The sequence below is a fragment of the Mytilus edulis genome, chromosome 5 (assembly GCF_963676685.1).
Source record: "Mytilus edulis chromosome 5, xbMytEdul2.2, whole genome shotgun sequence".
NCBI classification, from domain to species: Eukaryota; Metazoa; Mollusca; class Bivalvia; order Mytilida; family Mytilidae; genus Mytilus; species Mytilus edulis.
Genome location: NC_092348.1, coordinates 13,808,409 through 13,823,758, shown reverse-complemented (window position 1 = coordinate 13,823,758; position 15,350 = coordinate 13,808,409).

Here is a 15,350-nt window from a genome sequence, read left to right as displayed (position 1 = left end):
CAGAAAATGAGAATGATGACTTGGTACAAAAGACAATACATACCGGAAATAAAGTCCTCATAGATACCAGGATTGAAATTTTATATTTACTCCTTATATTTATGCCAGACACGCGTTTCGCGTACGAAAAACTCATCAGTGACGAAAAAAATGTTTAAAATGCCAAATAAAATACGAAGTTGAAAAGCATTGAGGAAACACAACTAATACCGGCGTCACACATCAGCGTATAGCACTGGCGTGTTCAAAATCATTTACGCTGCCAATACGCTAGTAATTTTGGATGCATTTAAACTGTCAATCATATTTGTAACGTGTGCAAAACGAGCTTTAAGCGTGTATTGGGCGTACTAGAAACGTATGTTGGCGTATGTTGTATGTTTTTTATGCTGCATACAAATTTCCTGGGATTGTAGCGTTCATCAAGCGTATTTACTTTCCTTCATTGGCTAGAGGATTAGGGGGAGGGTTGATATCTCATAAACATGTTTATCCCCACCGCAATTTTGCGCCTGTCCCAAGTCAGGAGCCTATGGCCTTTGTTAGTCTTGTGTGATCTAGTATACATCTTTTTTAAGGGGCCAGCTGAAGGCCGCCTACAGGTGCGGGAGTTTCTCTCTACATTGAAGACCCATTGGTGGCCTTTGCCTGCTCTATGGTCGGGTTGTTGTCGCTTTGACACATTTCCCATTTCCTTTCTCAATTTTACCTTTGTATTTCGACGTACTACAAACTTATGCAACGCGCTTTGAACGATTGCTAAGCGTTCCTATGGCGTGCAACTAACGTATACCGACTTTGTCAATTTTATTTTAATTCGAGCGGCCAATCAGTCCATATAACGCTATATTGAAGTGACACACCCTTCAATGAAATGCAAAGAAATAAAATTTAAATAAAAGTTCTCTTTTTATAAGGATACTGTTGCACCGTATTGTAATTTTTTGTCACAAGTACATCTCATTTTTTTCAATGTGAAAATATAAACTAAAGGTAGTAAGACTATTGTCGTGGCTAAATAACTCTTAACTGACACGATTTAAATTGTCCAACCCATTAACAGACTGTATTCCCCTAATATTCATTAAAATGTGGTATTACTCAACTTATATAACAATTATGAAATATTTTAACTATGACAATTATTTTTTTAGAATCAAAGTACTATTTTGTGTCCTTTAAATCATATATAAAAATGTTTTTTAGCCTTTTATCCAAAATAACTGGGCAGGCTATGCATTTTTTTTAATGGTGGAAAATGTTCTATGATAGATATCATTTTGTCAGACATTTTTCTTTTTTTGATTTGGTTCTTATAATATGCCAAAAATCTGTATATTTAACAGAGTTTAACATTAAATTGTGTGTTTTACTCTTAACAGACGTATAGCCAACCCGATTAACAGACCAACCGCCGATATAGCCGCATACTCAATATAGATTAACCGACCAAACTCTCGGTTAGCCGAGTGTCGGCCGTGTATTCTACCAATGGAAGTAATGCCCAACTTGATAAAGAATATGTAGTTGTTATCACTATCGGAGTTGAAACAAGTTCTGGCGATTCTTTAGAAAGGATTGTTCATTTAGCTCTTCTTAGTGAAACTTGGAGGTGCAATGGGGACTCTGGTGAAATATAAGTTTCGACGAGATAATCTATAAACTTCGCACATCGCTGATCATTTGGAACATCTTTTAACATTTACTCTGCAAAACAATCACCAACTGTTGTAGGATCAAAAAGATCCACACCAAACAGAATTTCATCAACTACAATCCAATTTCGCATTATTTGTTCATATATTCAACACTAAGCCCAACTTTCTGAATGAGGCGCCAACATCTTTGGTCTAAATGAAAACGACAGCATTTTATTCTTGTAGATGGAAATACAAAACTAAATGCAATGTGCATTTTGATTTTAAAACCAATATGAACGAGCCTTGGTTTAAATATAATGTACAAAACGAAGATATTATGTCGGACAGAACAGTGTAAATATCGTCTGATTTAGATGGCAAGAGATCAAACACTAGTGGTACATAATATCCCAGTTTTTATCCATGAAAAGTATACAGCTGTTCAACATATTTAGGACAGTAACTAAAAGTTCCGTCTTTGAAAATTTCTGAAGCTTTTGTGCATAATGCTTCAAGATTATAATTGCAAGATAGAATAACAATACCGTGGTCTTTGCTGTTTAAAGGACAAAATGATTCCTTTTAGTTAGTTTGCAATTCTAATCCGTCCATGGTGTTTTTGAATTTCATCTCTTTACTTTGGTAGATCTAGGTATTCTTTGCCGTTTCTCGTTATATAGCCATTGTCAGGTCATTCCCAATAAGGTTTCCTTCTTCTATATTAATTAGTTTACTACGCTCTACTGTTATATGTATTCTATCACTTTTACTCTACCACCACGCGGTTATGCTACATCTCAAGTTTTCTAGCATTTGACGTGTGTTTATGTTCACAGTTACCATTAAGAATGGCTATTGAATATTGGTCAATTATTCTGCCTCTAGCAATAATCCTTTTAAAACAGTGCATCGCCAAAATAGATCACCAGATTTCCCTGTTCTATAAATACCGAAGAGGTCATCGAAAGTAAAGCAATCGTATACTGATGATTTTCCCCGATTTGTTTGCCTGGATGAAACTTAACCAAATGGAGTTATTTTCAAAATTAATAATTTATAGTTATATTTACTATGAAAATTAACAAATTATAGTTATATTTGTAATTTTTTATATTAACATTACCTATATTTTTACCCGATTTTACCTGCAAAATAAATTCGCGAAAACTTAAAAAAAAATGTAATTCCCAAACGACATTTATACGTAATGAGCCTCGACATAAATCTTCCATTAAGATCAAACTTTTTTTCCGACACCTCTTGATCTATTTGTTCCATATGAAAAACATGATTTGCATTTAAAACAACTTTCTATTTTAAATTCTATTTTTTTATATGAATACTAGGAAAAAATTATCAATCTTGTGAGCTGTTTCTTTCAATTTAATTTTAACTTATTAAAACCATTGCTTTGATATTGCAATTTTGTATTAACGTAAAGCCATTTTTATCCATGATGTATGAAATAACAGCAATATGCATACAATTAAATGAAATAACTTTGCATACACAGCAATTTTCAGTTTTATAAATATAAAGGTCACGCTATAAATAGTGTAGTCAAAATTATATAACGGAGCAAAAGTTGTAAGAAAAAAGACAGTGTTCTATATGCAAAGTCTACATCTCGATGGATGTTTATGATTGATTGAGTCCGACACTATGTTCGGTAAGGTGTCATTCACAAAATTCTTCTGATTAAAATTTGTCAAACTGTCGGACCAAAATCTCAGCATTGCTAATACACACTCAGCGTAAGCAATATTTAAATAACCATCCAATTATTGCAAAATATAAATACCTTGTCATTAGGCTTGTGACATTGCCCATAACTGGAAACATATAAATAATTCTACTTGTGAACGGCGATGCTAACTGACTTATAATGGGATTTTGTTTCACAATATTGTCAAACGATTCTTTTGCATCATTTAATCTACGTTCAGACAAAGCTCAACCAAAGCTTACATAATCACAAATTGATCCGAGCCATTCCAAGCGTTGAACTGGATCAAATCAAAAATAGATGTTTGTTCATTTATCAAAAATCCAGCTAATGTTAATGAGGACTTTACGAATTCAGATATATTTTGACATTCTAAATACCCTTCTGACATACCTATACCATCATCTAGATAAAGCACTTCTTCGCTTTCACTCCATATGGAATTTACTGACCCCATATATACCGTATTAGGTCACTAGCACACTATGTAACTAATAATATCTACTCCTTTTTCACGCCATTATTTAACCATAGGTCGTAAATGTAAGGCGCTGAACTCAAACCAAAAGCTAAAACTGAAAAAACAATAAAACTTTCCGTTCCAAGAGAACCCTTAATATGTATGTTGCTCTTTGCAGATATCCAAATGAAATTATCGAGATTTTAAATCAAAATTTAAACATCTAGAAATTGACAATGTGGGTCGGTTGAAAACAAAACTTTACGCCATAAGAGATGATTTCAGCTTTCCAATTGTAAACTTTCCATTTTAATGTAGCAACATTTCAGCAGCACCTGCATACGGGGTATATATCTCTCAATTGATAAGATATTCCCGTCTTTGCATTTCCTATCATGTTTTTCTTGATAGAGGATTGCTACTCACAAGGAAGCTATTAAACCAAGAGTTCCAAATGGTGAGATTGAAATCATCCCTTCGTAAATTTTACGGACGCCATCACGAGTTGGTTGACCGTTATGGAATAACCGTTTCACAAATAATATCGGATATGTTCCTTACGTCGTAACTACAATCCCCTTCCCTTTCATGAATGTGACCTACCGAATTAGACTATTTACCGGATTTGTTATCACATAAGCAACACGATGGGTACCACATGTGGAGCAGGATCTGCTTACCCTTACGGAGCACCTGAGATCCCTCTAGTTTTTGGTGGGGTTCGTGTTGCTTATTCTTTAGTTTTCTATGTTGTGTCATGTGTACTATTGTTTGTCTGTTTTTCTTTTTTCATTTTTAGACATGACGTTGTCACTTTATTTTCGATTTATGAGTTTGACTGTCCCTCTGGTATCTTTCGCCCCTCTTTTATTAGGTATATATCTTTCTTGAAAAACTGTTGAGCAACGTTCCAATCTTGAGAGGATGCTTCTAAAAGGATGTATGATGAATTTGGCGACTTGATATCTTTTTTATTTGGATTTTAAACATATTAGGTGGGTAATTTTTTTATTCATAATAGTTGAAGTGTCCTAGAAATATCTTAAAAGTGTTTTACTTTTGGAAAAATTAAAGTTTGAAGCACTTGGACTGTAGTATATTCTTGTAGATTGTAGGATCATACGTATTCGTCAAATTCAGATTTAAAGAGATTGAATACACCACACAAATAGCCCTGTACTAAGTACTCCTTTCCGCAAAGATAGAGAAAATTTCCGGATAAGGGTATTAGGGACCGAAATGCCATATGGTTGTAATAATAATATTAAAGGAGTAGGAAATTTGTCAAGTCCTGCCTGCAGTGATGTTAATGTTTATTTAATACTACCTTTCGACAACAATGTAGTCATGGGCAAAAACATTACCATCGGCCTAATGTAAAAAAGTCTTCCAAATCTAGATCACCCTCTGGGAGCTTTAATGACATTCTTTCACATCTTCATCATCCACTAGGGTTACATTATATAAGAACTATTCTCTTTTCACTGCCAGTTAATTTTCTTAAACGTTTGAAAAATTATGCACTTGACAAAGGAGGCACGAATACATTTTCTTCATATACAAATTTGTCAGTATTATTTGTGATGTAGCTCTTTTCCGTCTCTTCAAACCAGTAAGATCGGAACCTTTATATGAGGAAAAGAGGAAATTCCTTCCTGTTGACTTTGCCAATAGAGGAATTCATGCAATCAATATCTGCAACGTTCTACATCACAAGGAGGTAACATTTAAAATTCCTATTTATTTTCAAAATCAGTCTGTTCCTATCGTATCCTACAGTTACACCAAAAACCATTGCACCTAGAATATTTAACTATAAACAAGTATTGCAGGACCTTGACTTAGAACAATATCTAAAAAAAAACTTCGACATGTGACTGTTCCCACTCGCCTTATAATTACAGCCCCTCTGGTCATTTTATAACTGGGCATCTAAACATAATTCAACATAAAAATCTCCGAAAGGTGATTTCTCATGGTCCTAAGTTTAGAGAACCCCAACACATCAATTGGAACCATAACTTCAAAATAATTATGTATTCCATTGAGGACTACGCCAGAGCAAGGGCTAAGCGAGAAAAAGTTGAACTGGACACTTTGTCAGAATGGGTTAAAACTATTAGGTCTCTGATAAAACGTCGCATTCACAAGTTGATAAACTGTGTGAACGATCGACCAAAGTCCGATTTCAGAGACAAAGAGGCCATGAAATGTCCATCATCTCTTCATAATTAATATGTTGTTGTTTCTGCGGACAAAGCTTCAAATAATATTGTCTTTGTATGTAAATCGTATTACTACGAATGTCTTGTAAAAGAATTAGGTATAAAGGAACACTCAGGTAATCCCACATACAAAGACATATCATCTGACAAGGATGAGATTTTAGCAAATCATAAGTCATTCATGGCTGCAATAAACATTACATTGAACACCAAATCGGAGGACTTACCTTGTTTGTATTTGGATACCAAAGCTTCATAAAATTTCGTAAAAACAACGGTATATTGCTGGCTCATCTTCATGTTCCACTAAATAATTGTCCATTAGATTGACTAAAATTCTGTCCGCAGTGAAAGAGGGTCTTCAGAAATACTGTGAAACTGTTTACTCGCGTAGTGGTATTAACCATATGTGGATTCGTAAAACTTCTAATGAACTTCTAGATAATTTTAAATCTCGGTCTTTTTCTGAAATTAGTTCTATCAAACTTTTGATTTTTTAACCCTGTATACCACCATTCCCCATGTGAAATTGAAAAATCGCCTAAAAGAAAATATCCACAGTGCCTGTCAACATAAAAATGGTAGCATACGCTATAAATTTATTACTTTGGGATTTCATAAGGCATATTTCGTTAATAGTGACAAACAAAACGGTAAAACATGCTACACAGAAGAACAAGTGGTCAGTATGCTGGAGTTTCTTATCAACAACATATTTGTTGAGTTTGGAGGTAGACTTTTCCAACAAATTGTCGGCATTTCTATGGGAAGAAACTGTGCGCCTCTTCTTGCCGACCTCTTCTTATTTTCTTATGAATCTGAGTTCCTTCAGACACTTGTCAAAAACAAGAGGATCAAAGAAGCCAGATTATTTATTTCACTTTCAGATATATTGATGTTCTTTCCATAAACAATCCAAACTTTTCTGATTGGATTCCACTAATATATCCACCAGAACTAGAAATTAAAGAAACAACATTTTAATTTTGAAATTATAAATTTCCCCCACCTTAGTAGCAATGTACCAAATTCACCTGCACATGGGATATACATATCCCAACTTATTCGATATTCAAGAGCTTTCAGCTCCTACTCAGACTATGTAAAACGTCATCAGTGTCTGAGTAAAAAGTTGATGAACCAGGGGTATGTCAAAGAACGTCTCGTCCTTTAACTAAAAAAGTAGACTCGGAAGGTACCATGACCTTGTTGATAAATATTCCGTATCAACTTTACAAATAATACATGATGGTCTTGATGTATAGATTCTGCGTACTGATGTTGTTTATGATCTTAACAACGTGTTTTATTGTTCTTTCATTTGTCTTTGTTCTATTATTAATATTACTTTTACTGTTGGATTGTTTTATGTGATATCCGTTTAACGTGGCTCGGTACTTAACATCTCGTCAATGTGTTTGTATTGTCTTTCATTTTTTGCTGGTGTGTTTTGTATATGCAACTTTTTGTATTTCTTTGGTTCTTATAACGTGACTCTGTACTTTAAAAGATCCCGTCAGTGTGATATTGTTCTAATTTTGATATATTTCTACTATGAATTACAAAAAAATACGTTGAACCACAAACGTCAAATTATTCAATCCCGTAGTGGAATGAACTATTTGTGGATTCTTATAATTTCTATATAACTTTTGGACTATTTTAAATCTCGGTCTATTTCTGAAATTAATTCTTAGATACTTTTAATTTTTAACCCTGTGTGCTAACATTGCCTATGTGAAATTTTAAAATTGTTTGTATATACATTGAATATGTGTCATATGCGACGTATACAATTTTCTTTGTTTATATTGATAAATAATCTATTAAAATTTACTTTTGATTTGATGGATTCTTCCGTTGATAAAGCTTTCAGCCATGAGGTTGGTATTTAGTTTTTGACTTTTAAAATTTCTGCTATCCAATTTTTAGTGTTTCGCAGTTTTTTAATATTTTATCTTGGGCAATTTTTCCATTATCGTCAATAATATCATTAATATAAATGAAATCACTGTGTATCCAGTTATGCATAATAAGCGGCTTGTTTTGAAATTTTATAAATTTATTACCCCAGATAACTTGCTTTCTTATCTCGACAAAGTTTTGAAATTCTGTGTTGTTCGTTTCATGAAATAAAATCCAACTTTTTATTTTTTCTAAGTAAAATTCTGGAATATCCTTAGTTATGTGATCCAGTTTTTTTTTTAAATTTGGTTGTTTAACTTCATTCTAAAAATGAGGAAATTTTCTCCTAACTTATTTAAAAATAGCTTTGGTATCAATTTCCAATTTTCTTGTTTTGCCTGTAGCAATCTAGAGACCCATCTTATTTTAAGAGAGTAGAGGTAGCTTTTTATGTCGGTCATATTAAGCCCTCCCTGGTTGTAATCTGCTACCAAAGTATGTCTTTTAACTTTGTCTTTCTTACTATTCCATATGAAACTAAAGATTTCTCTTTCTTGATCAAGTATTTTTGAGTTACTTAAAACTGTAACATTTTCTAAAAAGTTAAAGTGTGGTATGATGAGAGTTTTAACTATTACAATGTTACCTAAAATGGTTAAGTTTCTTTTTTTCCACGATGTAATCAGATTTCGACTCTTTTCAAATCTAGTATCCCAATTCAATTTTTCACAATCTTTTTTATTAATGCCGAATTCTAACATGACGTCCTTCAAACGCTTCGAGTACACACCCGTGGTAAAATATGAATATATTGCCAGTGCTGTTCGGATTGTACTCCCACGTCATATGCTTTTTTAAGAATGAGATACCCGACGTCATAGAACAATGACGTTAGAATGTAAGCATTTTACGGGAAAATACACGCTTGTGAATCCGAAAATCATCACAAGGAAACATACACAAATGATGCTAAAATGTGGCAAAAGCCCTTTATTGTACATCATATAAGACATATAAATAAATTATCATTCAAATTCATCCAAAACTGTCTAAATACATTATTTTAAATAGTTTAAGCATGTCACTAATGCAGTTTGCTCCGTTCTTTTACGCTAGTTTATTAGTGCGTTTATTTATGGGAACGGCAAATATTTGCCTACACCTAGAGCGCTTCGATCCAAAAGAATTGCCGTATGTGTCCTATCAGAATCGAAATAATTCATGGGGGCTTGAATATATCTAGATTTTACCACGGGTTGTTCCTTTATGCCGATATTTTACCCCTCGCTATCGCTCAGGGGTAAAATATTTATCATAAAGGGTCAACCCGTGGTAAAATCACGATATGTTCAAGCCCCCATGAATTATTTCTTAAATATATACCTAGCACTTTTACAGGTTTGTCTGTGAAATTAAATTCATCTACTTTATCTCTACAATGCTTTAGTTTACAATCCAAATTCCTTCTGTTTTATTTTTATTAAGTTGTAATCCAGAAAAAGTTCCAAAGATTTCGATTATATTTAATGCTGTTCGAATTTCTTCTTTAGAATTTAGGAATAGAGTTGTTTCATCAACAACTTGCGTGATGTTTACGCAATGTGTTTTACTATCAATTTTTAATTCTATGCCTCTTATATTTTTGTTATGCCTTAGTTGGTTAGCCATTATTTCTACTGACATTACGAAAAGTAAAGAGCACGGGCATCCCTGCCGGATACCTCTTAGGGTTCTAAAAGGAGCAGATATCCAACCATTATTAAATATAGAACCATTTATATTTGTATACAAGGTTTTTATCCAATTTATGAAGGGTTTATTAAAACCAAAATATTCTAAAGTATGATACAAAAAATTCCATTCTAATGTGTCGAAAGCTTTCAAAAAATCTATGAATAAAATTGCTCCTTCTATATAAAACTTATCTGCGTTATCTATTACGTCATGTATTTGGCGTAAATTAAAACCTAGAAATCTGTTCTTTATGTATCCTGTTTGATCAGCATTTAAGAATTGAATGCTTCTTTTTGTAACTTTATTGGGGTGTAAAAGTGTTGACCGAAGTACATTTTGTATGAAGCGCGGAAGCGCTTCATTCTAAAAATGTGCGCACGGTCAACGCTTTTACAACCCTATGAAGTTACAAAAAGAAGCATTTAATACTTATAATTACATTTTTTAGCTAGGGTCACGAAAACACGATTTACATCAAGTTTTTATTTAATTTACATGTGCACTTTATTATGGGACCTCGTGTCATCATGAATGATAAGTTTTATTGTGTGATACAACTGCTTAAGGAATAACAGGTGATGTGCAGTTAGCCAATCAGAATAACGTATCATAATGAAACATACATCTAATGTAATTATTAATGATTAAATGTAAGAATTTTTTATTCTTAAAGCTAGAGGGTATGAGAGTATTTTGTAATCACTATTTAATAATGATATTGGTCTATAATTTGCAAGTTCTAAAATATCATTTTTCTTATAGATTAGATTCAGTAAACTTTGTCTTTGCGTAATGGCAGATGTTTATTTTCAAAGCTAAAATTAAAATTTTTTACAAGCAGCGGTCCAAGAAGTTCCCAAAACTTTTTATAAAAGTTTATAATATATACTTATTCCGTCCATTCCAGGACATTTTTTTTATCTTTAGGTTATTGACTGCAATGGTTAATTCTTCTAGCGTTACGTTTCCGTCACAAGACTTACTTTCTTCTTCTGATAGTTTATAATTACGTTTTGTTTCAGAAATGTATTTTTATGCCCCACCTACGATAGTAAAGGGGCATTATGTTTTCTGGTCTGTGGCTCCGTTCGTCTGTGCGTCTGTCCGTTCAGGTTAAAGTTTTTGGTCAAGGTAGTTTTTGATGAAGCTGAAGTCCAGTCAACTTGAAACTTAGTAGACTTGTTGCTTATGATATGATCTTTCTAATTTTCCAAATTAGACTTTTGACCCCAATTTCACGGTCCACTGAACATAGAAAATGAAAGTGGGAGTGTCAGGTTAAAGTTTTTGGTCAAGGTAGTTTTTGATAAAATTGGAGTCCAATCAACTTGAAACTTAGTACATATGTTCCCTATAGTAAAATCTTTCTAATTTTAATACCAAATAAGATTATTACCCAATTGCACGGTCCATGGAACATGGAAAAGGATACTGCGAGTGGGGCATCCGTGTACTTTGGACACATTCTTGTTTAACATCTATATCCGGTTTCTGTTTAGTGTCGTATAGATTAGCATAAAAATTTCTTTCAAGCTTTAATATTTTATCTTGATCTGTTTCTCAGTTTAAGTATAGTCTTTTTCGTTTGTTTAGATTTTTCAAGACCTAGGAAATACGCATTATTTTTTTCCCTATTCTACCCACTCTTGTTTTGATCTTACTTGAAATCCCTTTGCTTTGTATTAATATTGATTTTCTTGCTCTTTCTCTAAAGTGGATATTTTTTCTTTTATAGAATCATTATCTTCATTATTAGATTTTTCATTTAATATTTTTAATTGTAGTTCTTAATTATGCGTTACCTTTTTTTCTATGTTTAGCTTTTCTTTTACTATACTGAATACTGTATTCCTTTATTTCCAATTTGAGGGAGTCCCACAGAAGTGTAGGATCTATTTCATTTTTTCCTATCCCATTACTATGTTTTTTGTATAATTTTATTTATATTGCCTTCGTATTCTTGCTCGTTGAGAATACCGTTGTTAATATTCCAATACCCCGGGCCTCTTGTTTCAGATGATACAGATTGTAACTGTATTGATACTGCTTGGTGGTCAGTACTTTTAAAAAGAATAGGCCTAATATCACATGACTTTACGTTTAACACGAAATCTTTTTTAACTTGGAACTTCTTCTATCAATATAAGCTTAATGTCATTAGTGTAAACGCTTAAGGCCAGTCACTCATTTACAAAATGTATTAATCACTGTGTCTAAACCACACCGGCAAAATTTGCTCGGACTCGATACCAGTAACTTACATCCGGCACAATGACGGAACACCAATAGACAAAAGAAAGGTAGGTTTCTCCTTATTTTTTTTATGATATCGAAGAATATATATACATATAAAACTATTTTCTATTGTGATATGCAATATTTTCTACAACCGTTCTATATTAACGGAGAAATAAGTCAAAATGCATGTCAAAATGACGAATTGAGTGAACCTTGCCTCGAAATTGATTAATTTCTCGTTAAATTGTTCACATTGTACGGAAAGAAAGGTACGGGAAGATAGATATTGACACGGAAATTGCAAATTTAGTTACTATGAGCATCTCCATAATTGTATCTCTGTGTATGGAACGAAGGAAATGGGTCATGTCAAAATGGAACTGGCCGGTTTCGTCAATGTATACAACCCGGTTTCGTCATAGATTTCAAAATGCATAACCCGGTTTGGTCAAATAAAAAAAATCATAATCGCATTACATTATAATTGATTATTTAACTTCAGCGTTCAAAAGGAGTTTTGTGGGTCGTTGGAAAACAAGTTCGTTCACCTGACAACGGCTTATTATTTATATGAGTCGCAGATTCAAATAAATAATAAGCAAACACTTGAATTCCTACTCTTATAGAACACAAATATTTTAATTTACGTTGCATTCCGAAATTTTTTAACAGCATATTGAGATTAACGCTCTCTAAATATGCGTGTTCTATATGAGTTATGGGAAAATATATTGAACATGTATAAACTTGAAATTAAAGTTTACGGTCTTAAAAATCGAAACACACAATTGATATGTCATTTTCTCGCACAAAAGGATGGACACCTTTATAAGTAATCTAATCATTCTATGTATGTAATCTTTTCTACAATCGTTAAGGGATAATTTTAACTATGATACAAGTTTTGGCACACATCGCGCATTTACTATACAGGCTCTGTCATCGGACGAGTTAAGGTTTTTTCATCATTTTTTATTATTTGTACTTTTGTTGTACTGTTTGTGTCAGCGACAACACTTTGACTCAGTCCATTCCCGAATCACACGCTTGTAATTCCATGGTTGTCTTTGGTTGCTTTATACCATATGCGTTTTGAACATAAAATAGGCAGGTAGTTTTCTTGTTTGAATTGTTTTACATTTATAATTTAGGGCCCTGTTATAGCTTGCTTTCATGCAATTTGTGTGTTTTTCTCATTGTTTAAGGCATACGCTGACCTAAACTTGATTAATTCAACATAATTTTTGTGTCTAAAAGAAAGTTGTCTCATTGTCAATGTTTATGGGATAAGTGGTTACCGTCACTTCTTCTTAATAAGACCTATATATAAATGACGGTCATGTTTTGCAAACCAACTTTTATTCACATTGAAAATACAAAAATGTCAGATATTGTTTTCGAAAGTTATCTTGAAGTTTCAATTGAATTTGAACTGTACAAAAAATGAATTTGAACTGTAAAAATAATGTGAAAAACATGCCTATGAAAATAAATGTGCCTACCAGAAACGGGGAGAAAGTTACAAATCTCACTGTTATGTTATGGATGCTTAAGTGTGAAAACTCGCTTTAGTGCGCAAGTAACACAGTATATATAGTACCAGAAAATCTGGCAGGACTGCATGCATGATTAATTTGTGCAGAACAGTATAGTATAGTAAATTAAAATTATGGCACAATCAAAACACATCCTTTTATTTTTCATCTTTACATACTACTATTATAAACAAAGAAAATATACCAGTGTTTGCTATTCGGTATTTGTATTCCATTTAAAATTAGTTTGAAGTTTCATTAGGAAAATGTGTATTATCATAATTAACTATGTCCAAAAGTGCCCGTTTAAAATAGATTTTAACACGCCAAGTTTACTTTACAATAAATATATTTTTAAATTCTCGAAAGACAATGTTCAGATCCGTGCCAAAGTTTCTTTTCATAAATTGTTTGTTAAAAAAAACCAAAAAAAAACAAAACCGGGTGATATATATAGACGAAACCGGGTGATTGTGTAGTAACAACATTGACGAAACCGGTTTATTTTAATTTGACATGACCCTTTTCTTTCGTTCCATACACAAAAATACAATTATTGAGATGCTCATAATAACTAAATTTGCAATCTCCGTGTCAATATCTATCTTCCCGTACCTTTCTTTTCGTACAATGTGAACAATTTAACGAGAAATTAAACAATTTTGAGGCAAGGTTCACTCAATTCGTCATTTTGACATGCATTTTGACTTATTTCTCCGTTAATATAGAACGGTTGTAGAAAATATTGCATATCACAATAGAAAATAGTTTTATATGTATATATATTCTTCGATATCATAAAAAAAATAAGGAGAAACCTACCTTTCTTTTGTCTATTGGTGTTCCGTCATTGTGCCGGATGTTAGATACCATCGAGTCCGAGCAAATTTTGCCGGTGTGGTTTAGACACAGTGATTAATACATTTTGTAAATGAGTGACTGGCCTTAAGCGTTTACACTAATGACATTAAGCTTATATTGATAGAAGAAGTTCCAAGTTAAAAAAGATTTCGTGTTAAACGTAAAGTCATGTGATATTAGGCCTATTCTTTTTAAAAGTACTGACCACCAAGCAGTATCAATACAGTTACAATCTGTATCATCTGAAACAAGAGGCCCGGGGTAATGGAATATTAACAACGGTATTCTCAACGAGCAAGAATACGAAGGCAATATAAATAAAATTATACAAAAAACATAGTAATGGGATAGGAAAAAATGAAATAGATCCTACACTTCTGTGGGACTCCCTCAAATTGGAAATAAAGGAATACAGTATTCAGTATAGTAAAAGAAAAGCTAAACATAGAAAAAAAGGTAACGCATAATTAATAAATTATTTCTCCGTTAATATAGAACGGTTGTAGAAAATATTGCATCTCACAATAGAAAATAGTTGTATATGTATATATATTCTTCGATATCATAAAAAAAATAAAAAAATAAGGAGAAACCTACCTTTCTTTTGTCTATTGGTGTTCCGTCATTGTGCCGGATGTTAGATACTATCGAGTCCGAGCAAATTTTGCCGGTGTGGTTTAGACACAGTGTTAATGTAGCATTATTTTATGAAAATAAACAAATAATGTATGAACATTTTAGAATAATAATTGTGCAATTCATTCAGACATTCCCTTAAAAGAGAGAACATTGTTCTTTCAAAAAGTGAATATAAGACTGAAAAATAGTTTCGTACACTGATATCCAGCTGGTAATTGAAGATGCAATCAATAAAATAACTAAAAAGAATCATAGTACATTAGAAATTGTTTAAAGGATTAAAACACTCATACTAATTAAGAAAGCATTGAAGTGATTAAAATCAATCATATTAATCAAACTATCATTTAAATGATTAAAAAAAATCATAGTATTCAAGCTATCATT